This window comes from Chiloscyllium punctatum, chromosome 10 (genome assembly GCF_047496795.1).
Source record: "Chiloscyllium punctatum isolate Juve2018m chromosome 10, sChiPun1.3, whole genome shotgun sequence".
Taxonomy (NCBI): Eukaryota; Metazoa; Chordata; class Chondrichthyes; order Orectolobiformes; family Hemiscylliidae; genus Chiloscyllium; species Chiloscyllium punctatum.
In genome coordinates this window covers 34,867,411-34,880,470 of record NC_092748.1, presented here as the reverse complement: position 1 = coordinate 34,880,470, position 13,060 = coordinate 34,867,411, and the positions used below count along the sequence as shown (strand labels likewise).

General features: G+C 39.2%; 1 protein-coding gene across 1 annotated transcript in view; it reads left to right on the top strand.

The window, feature by feature from the left end:
- kcnh3 (potassium voltage-gated channel, subfamily H (eag-related), member 3) overlaps positions 1-13,060 on the top strand; it is a 688,912-nt gene that overhangs the window by 546,004 nt on the left and 129,848 nt on the right. The window lies entirely within an intron of this gene.

The following is a 13,060-nucleotide window of genomic DNA, read 5'->3' as shown; positions in this document are numbered from 1 at the left end:
GTTCCATGGTAGTTTGATTCCATAGTTCCTCTTTCCCTTCCTTTTTTTTTCACATTTCTTTCCTAACTACTTCATATTTTCCCTTGGCATGCTTCTGTCCTGTCCACGTTATTACTGTGTCCCTTATGCTTTTATTCACCCATATTGTTTAATTAAGGATTAGTTTAACATATTTTTTGCAAAATATCTATTTTCCTGGACTTCACTGAAAACTGTATCAAACATTTCCAGTTGTTCCATTGTTTTTTTTAATATTTTTGTCTCATTTTATTTTCCAAAAGTCTGATATGGGTTTTTCAGATTTTGTTTACCCCCACCCGCCCTAAAACTACAAACCTGGTCTTTGTCACACTTGTTTCTTTCTCAATTATCACACATAGTGTACTGTTAGCACCATTACTTAGATGTTCCCTCATTTTTACTTCCCCTTCCGACCAGATCTAGAAAAGCATAAAAATAAGGATTCTTTACATGTAAAAAGTGTTAGAAAGGGCTCATGAACACATTGTAGGAAACACATTCACTTAACCTCTTTACCTAACTCTGATCAGTTGCGGTTCAAATCCCCTATGATTATTTCCATCATTTAATTATTTGAATAAAACTAATGTGCAAGGTTAAAGGGGACAAAGCAAGGTACTTGGTAATGATGTTCATTTAACGAGTTGGCATAGGTTTTCTCCCTGCATTGTAACATTTCTGTAATTATTAGTTTACAAGTTTCACCCTCCACCTTCCTCACTACTAAGTAATCACTAATAATGTGCTAAGTCCTCCTTTTTATCTCTTAGTTCTAAGATAGCTGCAATATCCTTTTCCTTTATTACTGTTATCTCAGAAATTATTTATTCCACCCTCCCTTTTTCTGTCCTTACAGAGCATAAAATCTTTACGAAATTCCCTGTTCCGATTTGGTTTCTTGAGCCATATCTCAGTAATCCTTACTATACATAATTCCTAATATCATAATGCTGCCTCCTGCTCCCCTGTCTTGTAGAGTTTTACAATTAGCTAAAGGGGAGTCAGTGACCAGCACTCCCCCTTTCCCTCTCCTCATTTGAGCACAACAGGGTAAAATAATTTGGAAAAACTGAGTACTGCAGATGCTGGAAAGTCAGTCGAAAAACATGGAGCTCCAAAAGCACAACAGGTCAGGCAGTTTCCAAGGAGCAGGAGAATCAATGTTTCAAGCATAAGCTCTTCATCAGGAATGTTGGGGGCTGGGAGGTGGAAGCTGAGAGATAAATAGGAGGGTGGGGTGAGGTGAGGTGGCTTGGAAGGCAGGCGGTAGATGCAGGTGGGAGGGTGATGGTCAGCAGGGAGGGTGGAGTGGATAGGTGGAAAGGTAGGACAGTTCAAGAGGGCTGTGCCAATTTGTAGGATTGGATCTGGGATGAGGTGGGGGGGGGGGTGTGCGCAGGGAGAGGAGATGACGAAACTGGTGAAGAGGACATTGATACCATGTGGTTAAAGGGTCCCAAAACAGAAGAGGAGGTCTTTTCCGTTCAGGTGTGGCCATGGACTTAGCGGTGGAGGTGGCCCAGGACTTGCATATCCTCGGCAGAGTGGGAAGGGGAGCTGAAGTGGTCAGCCACAGGGGCATGGGGTTGCTTGGTGCATGTATCCTACAGATGTTCCCTGAAACGATCCAGGAGTTGGTGTCCTGTCTCCCCAGTGTAGAGGAAACCACTTCGAGAGAAACAGACAAGGTAAAAGGCGTTGTTTGTCAATTCAGTAAGTGTTTAACTATTTAAACATTGTGATTGTAAAGTTATAAATAGGCAGGATTCCTATTTCTTTTAGAGAAAGGCAATAGAACTTATTGTACTTAACCCTGTCTGAGAAAAAAATTAGTGTTTGACTTTCTTTCACACACACAGAAATCGACTAGGAGGTGGGAGAATAGCTTAAGCAATTTAAAGTCTATAAAGTAAATCCATATATAGCTCTTGAAGGCTGGCTTCAGGCTGAACATGGTGGTCCAGCTGGGTTTGGTATGAGGTAATTTGAGGAAGCAGACAGATGATTTATTTGATATTTTGAAGACAGCAGCTACAGAGTTCAGTTATTTCTTTTTTAAAATCTGTCTGCAGCACATGAAACGTCAAAATTAAACAAAACAAAACCAGCAGTAAGAGTTTGAAACTTGCAAGTTGCATGAACAGAGAAACCCACAGGGATCTGGTTTCTTCAGCGTCTCCTGGCCTACAGAGAGAAACAGGTGCTTAAACACACAACGGGTTAACTGGCTTGTCACAGAATCTTCTCTCTCCAACTATCCAGTGACTCAATGTGGCTGTGGCATAGTGGATTCCACTTACCTGGCTTGTCTGACTAGATTGCATTTAGGCACATTTTCTGCCAAGCCAGAGTAATATTGCCCAAATGATTATAATCATAGAGTTATTCCCATTTAGTAGTACTTTTTAAAAAATTCATTCAAGGCATTTGGCATCAAAGACTGGACCAACATTTATTGCCCCAACCCTAGTTGTCCTGGAAAAAGGTGGTTTCTTCTAGATCCATCACCATCCATTTGGTGTCAGAACACCCACAATGCTGATAGCAAGTTCCAGAATTTTTTGAGCCAGCAACAATGCAAGAACAACAATGTATTTTCAAGTCAGGATGATGATGAGTGGCACAGAGGGGAACTTGGAAATAGTAGCGTTCCCATGTATCTGCTACCCTTGTTCTTCTAGGTGGTAGTTGTTGTGGAATTGGAAGTTGCTTTCTAAGGAACTTTAGTGAATTTCTGTACAGCGACTAGTAAAGTTGGGCTCTCAGACTACTCTTCTCTCAGGTTAAGCCACCATTAGTTGTGTTTCTCCAGAGGTTCATCACCCCTCAGGCGAGGGAAGAAGTTGAAAAGGATGTTCCTTCATGGTAACCTCAGCCGACATGGGACTTGAACCCATATTGTTGGTGTCAGTTTTCAGCCAACTGAGAATTGTCTATGCTAGTGAGGCAGCTGCTAGGTGAGTGACATTGGGGAATCTAGTGGCCAGATGCAGCTAGTATTTTAGGTTAATCTTTGATGAAGCAGAAAATAAACTTAGCAATAAATTACTGAATGTGCTATGAATGGAGATGTCATTATAGCCATAAAGAGGCTATGATGTCTCATTAGGACAGCTCCAAAGTGATCATCCTGGCCATGTTCCAAACTGGAAATGCAGCAAGAAATTGTACAGAGACAGGTGCCTTCTCTCCTCATCTTTGAGTGATTCTAGACAATTGTGGCCTGATTATATTAAAAAATGCAAAATTATGCATTTTGTGATTATCGTAAGCAGACTCATGGGATTGAAAAGCTTATCACTAATACTTATCAGGACAGAGTAATGTTCAAGTTCAGAAAAAGAAAGTCATAGGAACCTCCACAGGAACTATTGAATATTACTTAGTCACAGCACGGAAACAGACCCTTCGGTCTAGCTCATCCATAACAAATCAGATATCCTAAATTTACCTAGTCCCATTTGCCAGCAATTGGCCCATATCCTTCTAAACCCTTTCTATTCATATACCCACCCAGATGCCTTTGAAATATTGTAATTGTACCAGCCTCTCTCACTTCCTATGGCAGTTCATTCCATATGTGCACCACCTGAGAGAAAAGGTTGCCCTTTAGGTCCCTTTTAAAATCTTTCCCCTCTCACTTTATACTCTCTAGCTTTGGGCTCTCCTACCATGGGAAAAAGACCTTGGCTATTCACCTTATCTGTTATACCACACGATTTTATAAACCTCTAAAGTTCACCCCTCAGCCTCCAGCACTTCAGGGAAAATAACCCTAGTATATTCAGCCTCTCCCTAAAACTCAAACCCTCCAAGCCTGACAACATCCTTATAAATCTTTTCTGAACACTTTCAAGTTTAACAATATCTTTCCGATAGCAAACAAACTAGAACAGAGTGAAACAAGAAGTACAAAATGGCTTAGGAATAACCGTTGTTGTCGATAAATTAGAGGGACATTACAGAGACTACAAGGAATTACATTCCTCACCCACAGCACTGTCCTTATTTAAGAAAACGGATCATCTCCTGACAATGCTGTACAGATATGTCCAAGTGTTTTGAGAAAACCACATTACATAGTACAGTACAACACAATACAGGCCCTTTGGCCCTCAATGTTGTGCTGATCCTACTCTAAGGTCAAACTAACCTACATATTCTTCATTTTACTATCATCCATGTTCCTATCCAAGAGTTGCTTAAATGTGCCTAACGTATCAGACACTACTACCACTACTGGCAGTGCATTCCACACACTCATCACTGTCTATGTAACGATACAAGCTTTGACATCTCCCCTAAAACCTTCCTCCAATCACCTTAAAATGATGCCCCTTCATGATAGCATTTCCGCCCTGGGAAAAAAAATCTCTGGCTATCCACTATATCTACGCCTCTATCAAGTTCTCTCTCATCCTTCTTCACTCCAATGAGGAAAGCCCTAGCACCCTCAACCTTTCTTCATAAAACATGCCCACCAGTCCAGGAAACATCCTAATAAATCTCCTCTGCGCCCTCTCAAGTTTCCATATCCTTCCTATATGGAGGCACCCAGAACTGAACACAATATTCCAAGTGGAGTATGTGGAAGTGCTTACCTTATTAATAATCTGATTAGAGAAAAGGAAAGGGCTTTGCAGCTTACATTCATGGAAGTTTAAAGCCATGAGTGCATCTGGGCCAACGGAGAAATAATTGTTCACACGTTAAAGTTACTTTCCAGTACAACTTCCCGTCCTTTATTATTCCTGAAGCAGTTCTTAAAACTTGATGTGCTAAGTCAAAATGTTCTCAGCAAAGATCAATTTCTCATTTGAAAATGTGTAATTCGGGTGGGTTCTGTTCCTGACCTATATAAATGGTAAAAATTATACCTATTGGTTAACTTGAACCTAACTGGTCCAAAAATCTATTACTAACTTTCAATAATTTAAAATTATAACTCTTAACTTGCTCCCTTAACTGCTTGTCAACTTTCCCAACTCACCACCCACTCTTCCTGCTCACCACTTCCCAACTAGCCACATCATTCAACAAGCCTCCTGTCTGCAATACTCGGGCTCACGCCTCTCTCACTCACTACCCCCTTTGAGACCTTCCTGCCTCCCTCAACTCCCATATTCTCTGCAAACTCTCATTCTGCCATTCCTCAAACTTCCTGACCCTCAATCACCATCTCTCCCTTTTGCAGCACTCCTCTCCAACACCACCTGTCTCTCCCAACTCTCTTCCTGACCTTTCTTTTACCCAACTTCCCTATAAACATGAAGAGGAGACCATTCAGCCCTTGAATCGCGCTCGGTCATTCAATAATAACATGGTCTCAACCCACAGGCCACAATCAGTGGAGACTGGGGACAATATTTCATCTTCACTAACACCACTGGAGGCACCCCCCCCCCACCCAGGTGTGTACTCAGCCCCCTACAATGCTCACTGTATACCCATGACTGCATCATCAGATACCAAACTAATGACATTTACAAGTTCGCTGATGACACCACCATAGCTGGTCAAATCTCAGATGGTGATGAAACAGACTACAGATGGGAGGTGGAAGACCTAGAAAAATGGTGCGCAGAGAACAACCTAGCTCTCAATGCTGGCAAAACCAAGGAACTCATTATTGACTTTCAGCAGGATGTTACTCATGTCCCCCCTACACATTAACAGCACAGGTGGAACAAGTGGAGAGTGTCAAGCTTCTGGGAGTGGTGGACTCATGTGGATGCACTGGTTACAAAGGCCCAACATTTCTTCCTCAGGCAGCGGAGGAAATTTGGCATGACAGCAAATACCCTTGCCAGCTTTTGTAGATGCGCCAGAGAGCATTCTGTCTGGATGTATCACTACCTGGTATGGCAACTATACCATTCAAGATCAGAGATGGTTACAGAGAGTGGCGAACTTGACATGAACAATTGCAAAGGCCAACCTCCCAACTATAGAATCCATCTACCAGGCCCACTGTCAGGGAAAGGCCGCCAGCATTCTCAAAGATCCATCCCACCCTGGCAATGCTTTTCTACAACCTCTACCATCAGGGAGAAGGTACAGAAGCCTGAACACTCACCAGCCGGTTTTGAAACAACCAGTTTCTACCCCACTTGTTAAAATACTGAATGGATTCATAAACTCTTAACATTCACTTGTACCTGTGTTTTTGTTTTTATCATTGCCACTGTTTACCTATTATGTAAATATCTATAGTATGTGATCTGCTCGCAAGACAAAGCTTTTCACTGTGCCTCGGTACATGTGACAATAAACTCAATTCAATTCAGATTTTAACCTTAAAGCTACATTCGTAATTACCAAGTCAACAAAAGACTATCTTAAAGCCTTAAAAAAAATGGAAAGAATCCACATCCATTACCTTTTGAGGAAGGAAATTCCAAAGACAGTCAACCCTCAAAAGAAATGTTTTTCTCTCATCTATCTTAAATGGGTGACCTCATATTTAAGATATGATAATCACACAAGAGGAAATTTTCTTTCCACATGCACCCAGTCAAGTCCCCTCAAAAGGGGTGTTTCAATTGAGTCAGCTCTGACATTTCTCAACTCCAGAGGATATAGACCTGGTTTATCTAGCTTTTCAATTCAAGGAAATCTACTCATAGTTACAAGTCTATTAAACCTTCTCTGTACTACAAGTGACACAATAAAATCCTTCTGCAAGTAGTGATCAGTACTGCACAGAATAGTGTGAATGTGGAGTCACCAATGCCCTGTATGTCTGAAGCATAACTTCCTTACTCTGGCATTCAATTCCCTGTCCATCCTGAAAAATACCCTTATTATTTCCTACTGTCTGCTTCCCGTTTACCAGCCAATATTTCACCCCCTCCATCAGAGCTTCTGTTTTGCACAATGACCTTTATATGTCACCTTATAAAATGCCTTCTGGAAGTTTAGGTATATTACATTCACCTTTTATCCACAGCACAAGTCAATTCTCCAAAAGAACAGCAGTAAATAGTTAAATATGCTGTCCCTTTGTCAAAACCATGTTGGCTCTCCCCTGTTACCTTAAACCTATGCAAGAGATCTGTTGTAACATGATTAATAATAACCAACATTTTTTTCTATCACAGATGTCAAGCAAACTAGCCTATAGCACCCTGCTTTTTTTACTTCCCTTCCCTGTTGAAAAGAAAAGAGTTGCACTGGCTGTTTTTCTCAGGCCTCGCATATGCTGGTTCTCTTACTGACCTCTCTCTAATTCTTATGAACACCAACATTGTTAAAGTTTAGTTACAATATAGGTTTAATCAAGAGGAAAAATTCCCTCTGATCTGTCAAACACTGAAAGTTTTCAATTGAATCCTCAATGACAGCAATCTACATCATGTTTCTCACTGGAATTGTCCATTTGTGTGAGATTAGAAACAGACCTTTGTCTGGGACTAGGACACATTAGTAACATTAAACTGCAAATAACATAACATAGATGCTAGAAATCTGACAAAAATAAGTACTGAAAACACTCCAGCATCTGTGGAGAGAAGAACAAGTTAATATTTTGATACAAAATGACCCAGTTCCAAGGAAAAGTGGTTGTGAACTCAAACCATTAAGTGTTACTCTCTCCACAGATTCTACCAACCCCAATAGGAACAGGATTGATACAGTAAATTTAACTTCACTTACCTTCTCATTAAGTTGCAAATTTCATTTTTACACTACACCTTCTGCAAATACTGTTTTCTTTCCAAAGAACAATCTTTTCAGAAACATATTCCACTAGTAAAGGATAGAGAGGGAGTGGGTAGGAGAAAGAGTGTGCAAGATGTTATGAACCACGAGCAATACTTGATGTTTCAGTAAAGGTGGAATCATTCTCTCCTTAGTCCCAATGATTGATTACAATTCTTTTCCCTTAATCAGGTAAACTAGTGAATAAATTATTTCATAAGTCAGAGAAAGGTTAACAATGGGTAGCTCATTTATCTAGGTGATCAGTTAATTGCTTTTATTATCTAACAAATACCTCTGACTTCCAGCTGCTTCTTGTTTGATTTGCCACCATCATGTAAATGCCTGCTGATATACTATTGTCTCCTACCTGATTAGCCATAGGTTCTTGTATGAAACACTCTTTACTCAACAGCAGCAGAACATCACAGCTGATTGAGGAGGATAACTGTCCTATAATTGTGGGGAAGCAGCGACTGGTGGAATTTAAATTAAATGAAATATAAAGCTAGTCTGAGTAGTGGTGCCATGGTTGTAAAAAATCTAGCTAATTCATTAATGTTCTTTAGGGAAGGAAGTTTACCTGCCTGACCTACACCAATGTGGTTGGTCCTTAATTAGGCCCTTAATTATCTTCTGCAATAGCCCAACAAGTCAATCAATCCAAGGACTGTTAAGGATTAGTAATAAGTTATAGCCATGTCAGCAATGCCTATGTTCCATGAAAGGATGACTTAAAAATAGTTAATGTTAGTCATCTCTTTTGGTAGCAGCTGTTCACAATTTACATCTTTATGTTACAGTCTACATTCTGATTTGTCCTTTCTGATCTGTATATGTTTCTTTATTGTTAAATTATGTGTGAGTATATGGCATTACAAGCAGAGCTAGTCTCCTATTGTGTTTATTTGATGTGCTATTAATAATTAAAGTCATAACAGAAGGTAGGTGAACAGCTACCATCTGTTGCTGGATCAAGTAATAAAGATGGATGGTCATGCATTTATTTTTCCTTCTGGCATTGCTGCTGATCAAATGGATAGCACGATTGTATGCCTTTCAGGTCAGCCTCCTGGAGCTGGAGTGGAGAAGTGGTGAAAGAATGGGAGGGCAGTTGTATGTAACTGCATACCCCTGCCTCTTCTGCATAATGGCCTAGTTTCTATGTCTACATAATTGGTGGGACTTTTAGCTTTTTAAGCATCCAGAATATCTCCAGTAATTTTCCAATTCCCATATTTCTGATATTAAATATTTTACCAGGTAAGCAAGAAACCTATTAGAAGGTAGGAGGATTCTAATTTAAATAATCTAATAAAGCTATTTGTGCTTGACCATAAACTTAAGCTTTAGCCCAGGTGGAAAAGCAGCAGAGATTGGTAGATTTCATGAGCCTTTTAAAAAGATGCAAGCTGGATAAATTTCCATATTCTTACAGAAAACAAGGTCAACAGGCACTTTAATGGATGTTGTGTATATGTCACCTGGTGTAATTTGTAAAGCTGCAGCTTGTTTTACTGCTGATATCAGAAAACATGTAAAACATTGTTTCCACAAGAACATTTAAGAAGGTGGGAATTTTGTGGTGAGTGACTCAACTTTTCAGTCTCTAAAGCCTATTCACCATCCACTCAAAGCAGGAATGTAATGGAACTCTGTCCACTTCTGTGGGGGAGTGTAACTCCATCATATTTAAAACAAAACGCTATCCAAAATCAAGCAGCTCACTTGACTGGCACCCCATCTCGAGATGTGTGTTTGTAGATCATTGTGTTTTATTTTTTGTAGCAATGTTTGTGATCTCATATAATATTAGAAACCAGACATAGATATTGGAGAATCCATACACATTTATTGTAGATGCCTGTCATCATTACAGTTCTCAGACATATAGGTTTCTAATCTAATATTGATCTAGTAGGTTACAGCAGCGAAGTAGGCTTCCAGAAAGTTGTCATGCTTCAAGTGATCTGACGTAAGATGAAGTATGAAACCTTTATATTTTCAGGACATAAGTTATGATACAGTGATAATGTCATGAGTATGTCTCTGACTTTCTGACTATAAGACATAACATAACTTCTACCATCTTTAAACTTCCATTCCCTTCACCACTCGGTGCACAGTGATAGCAGTATTTGCCATCTACAGGAGGCACTGTAGCCAAGGCACCTTCAACACCACCTTCCAATCACCACCAACAAGAAGGACAAGGGTAGCAGAAGCAAGAGAATGCCATGACCCACAAGTTCTCCTCTAAACCATGCACAATCCTGATTTTATACGTCATCATTCCTTCACTGTCACTTACTCAAAATTCTGGAATTCCCATTCTAATGGCACTGTGCATATACCTACATCCCATGGACAGCAGCAGTTCAAAAGGATCGCTCACTACCAACTCCTAATAAGAAATTTGGATTGGGGAATAAATTCTAGCCTAGCTAATGATGCTGACCTCCCAACAGCAAGCAAAACAAACACAGGAAATTAATGGTGGTTTTATTGGGGGATTTTAACTTCTACATTGATTTGGAGAAGCACATTTCACAAAGTTAATGAATTTCTTAAATGAGTAGGAACAATTTTCTGAGGCAATATATGTAAGAACCTACAAAGGGTAAGCCATATTAGATTTAATAATGAGTAATGAGTCAGATTTAGTTAAAAACCTAGCAGCACATGAACATTTATCTTGTAGTGATCTTCATATGATCAATGTTTAAGACATAATGTTTGAAAATAATATGAAACAGCTACTAAGATTTAGGTGAGACTGACTTCATGAAATATAAACTCCTACCATAAACTGTGTAAATCGATTACTGGGAAATTACCTGAGAATGAGTATGAGATGAAAAAAAACCATCAAAAATGGCAAAAAATATAGAATGGACAATTAAGAGAGAAGTGACAATGTAAAATAAATGAAAAAATCATACAAGGTTGCACATGTTGTAGATCCTGAATAGGAAAGATATAAAGAGCAGCAAAAGGTGACAAAGCAGATAGTTAGACCTTAGCAAAGAGAGCATGGAAAAAAGATCTAAGAAATATCAAATTCATGACAAAAATCTTACAAGAAAACAATGAAGTGGGTGGAAGAAGTGTGTACTCATGAAAACACATAATGGTGACGTTGCAACGAAAATAAAGATAATTACTTTGGATCATTATTTACAGTAGAGCATGCCACATATCGCATGGAAACCATCATTCTTTCAGTAACAGCCTCATCCAAATTAATGCAAACAAACTCACATTAATGGAAAAATAATGGCATTAATGCAGCAAAGCCCAAGTTGGCGTTGACCTCAGGGTTTTAACTGAAGTAGGTGAGAAGACAGCAGATGCAATCATTGTTATCTTCCAAAATTCTCTTGATTCAAGATCGTTTTTTGAAACCGGTAAATTAGATGGGTCATTCTGCATTTTAAGAAAAGTGGCGCTTAAACTAGCATATTTGTTGGAAATTTTTAGAGTCTATAGTTAAGGATAAGGTGACTGAACATTTAAAAATCTTTAGCTGATCAGAAGCAGCATAGATTTGTAAATGAAATGCACGCCAGATAAATCTGATTGACGTTTTTGAAGATATGGCAAAAGTATTGGACTCAGAAAAGTCTGTAATGTTGTTCATTTGAGATTACAGAAAGTAGCGGGTAAAGTCCCCCATAAGAGACTGTTAAGTAAAAGCGAAGCTCGTGGAATTGAAGGACAATTTTTGGCCTTGTTCAAAAATTAGCTGAGCATAACGAGACAGAGAATATGGTTAATGAACAGGAACATCGATTGGCAGAATGTTGTGTCCTGCAAGGAATGTGTGCTGGGGTCTTCAATTGTTCCGTATTCGTCAGTAATATAGATGGGAGGATAGAAAGCCACATATTCAGTTTTGCCAGTGACAAAGATAGATTGCTGGTAAATAGTGTAGATAGAAGCATGTAAATACTAAAAGATATTGATAGCTTGGGTAGCTGGGCCAAACTATATAGGTAAATATAAGGTAATTCATTTTGGACTTAAGAAAATAGATTAGTATACTTTCAAAATGAGGAAAGTCTAGAAACACTGGAGGCCGAAAGTGCCTTTATGGGACTTCATAAAGGACGACAACATAATATGCTTGAAGCCAAACCTAAGCTATACAAATTTATACTAGCCCATACCTGGGTAATACATGCATACAAATCTTACAATGGATATATGACCCTTGTAGGGAGTGCAGCATACATCCACTAGAATGATGTCTGGACACCAGCAACAAACTATTCTCTAAAATTTGAATAAAGTTTCCAAGATAATAAGAGAAACAGACAGTTGAGGTAGAGAGAGGCTATTTATGCCAATTGGAGAGCTACAGATTGGGCACATGGTCTAAAACTTTCTGGAGTGGTAGCAAATAGCAATTAATTCTAGATCAGCTTTTAATTTTAGAACTGAAATTAATAGATTTTTGTTACAAAAAGGTGTCTAATGTGATCTAAGGGTGTACGGAATTAGATCACAGATCTACCATCATCTTTTAAATAGCACAACAGCTTGAGGTGCTAAATGACCTACTCCTGTTCCAATGTTACTAATACCCATGGAATTTGGATCAAAGTTTCTGTCTACAGGTGGCTCTGTTATAATGTATGTTTCACCAGTGCGAATTTGTTGTAACATGGTTAACAAATTGGGGATGCTGTTTCTACGACGCAAACTTTTAAAACGTGTAGGCTGTCACGCGATTACAGTGCCAACACTTTAAGTGCTGTTTCTAAAGTGAGAATTTTCTGTAACACGGGGTTGCTCAAGAACACAAACCTTGCGTTATAGAAGAACTGACTGTACTTTGAACTTGGACCTTTATGTTGAAAGGGCATGTTTGGTAAATAGTGTACTAGCCCACTGATCATCACAAGGAGGGCCCACAAAGGGGTCCAGATCTGAGATGCGGCTTGGGCCACTGCACGTGCAAAATAAAATTCACTGCATATTTTGACTTTTTGTAATAACGAACTGATTACCCATTTAAAGGATGTTTTTGAACCAGGAGCAAAAAAGGTAGGCAGCAACATCCTCCCCTATATGAGAAAGATTAAAATTTCTGGATCAAGCAGCTATAAAACTGTACCCTAGAGTGCTGTGGGGACCTTCCATGCATATTTTAAAAAGACGACCCAGTATATTTTGATGGGGACAATGTAGATCACAGGTGGATAATCCTGGCACTTATATTGCTTCTCTGTACTTCAACTCCATGATATTTAGATACAGAGAGGGTAAAAGCTCTAAAGATTTCTCATGTGATCATTGTTTCTATTACTTTGGACTGAGGGCCTCCACCTCATGT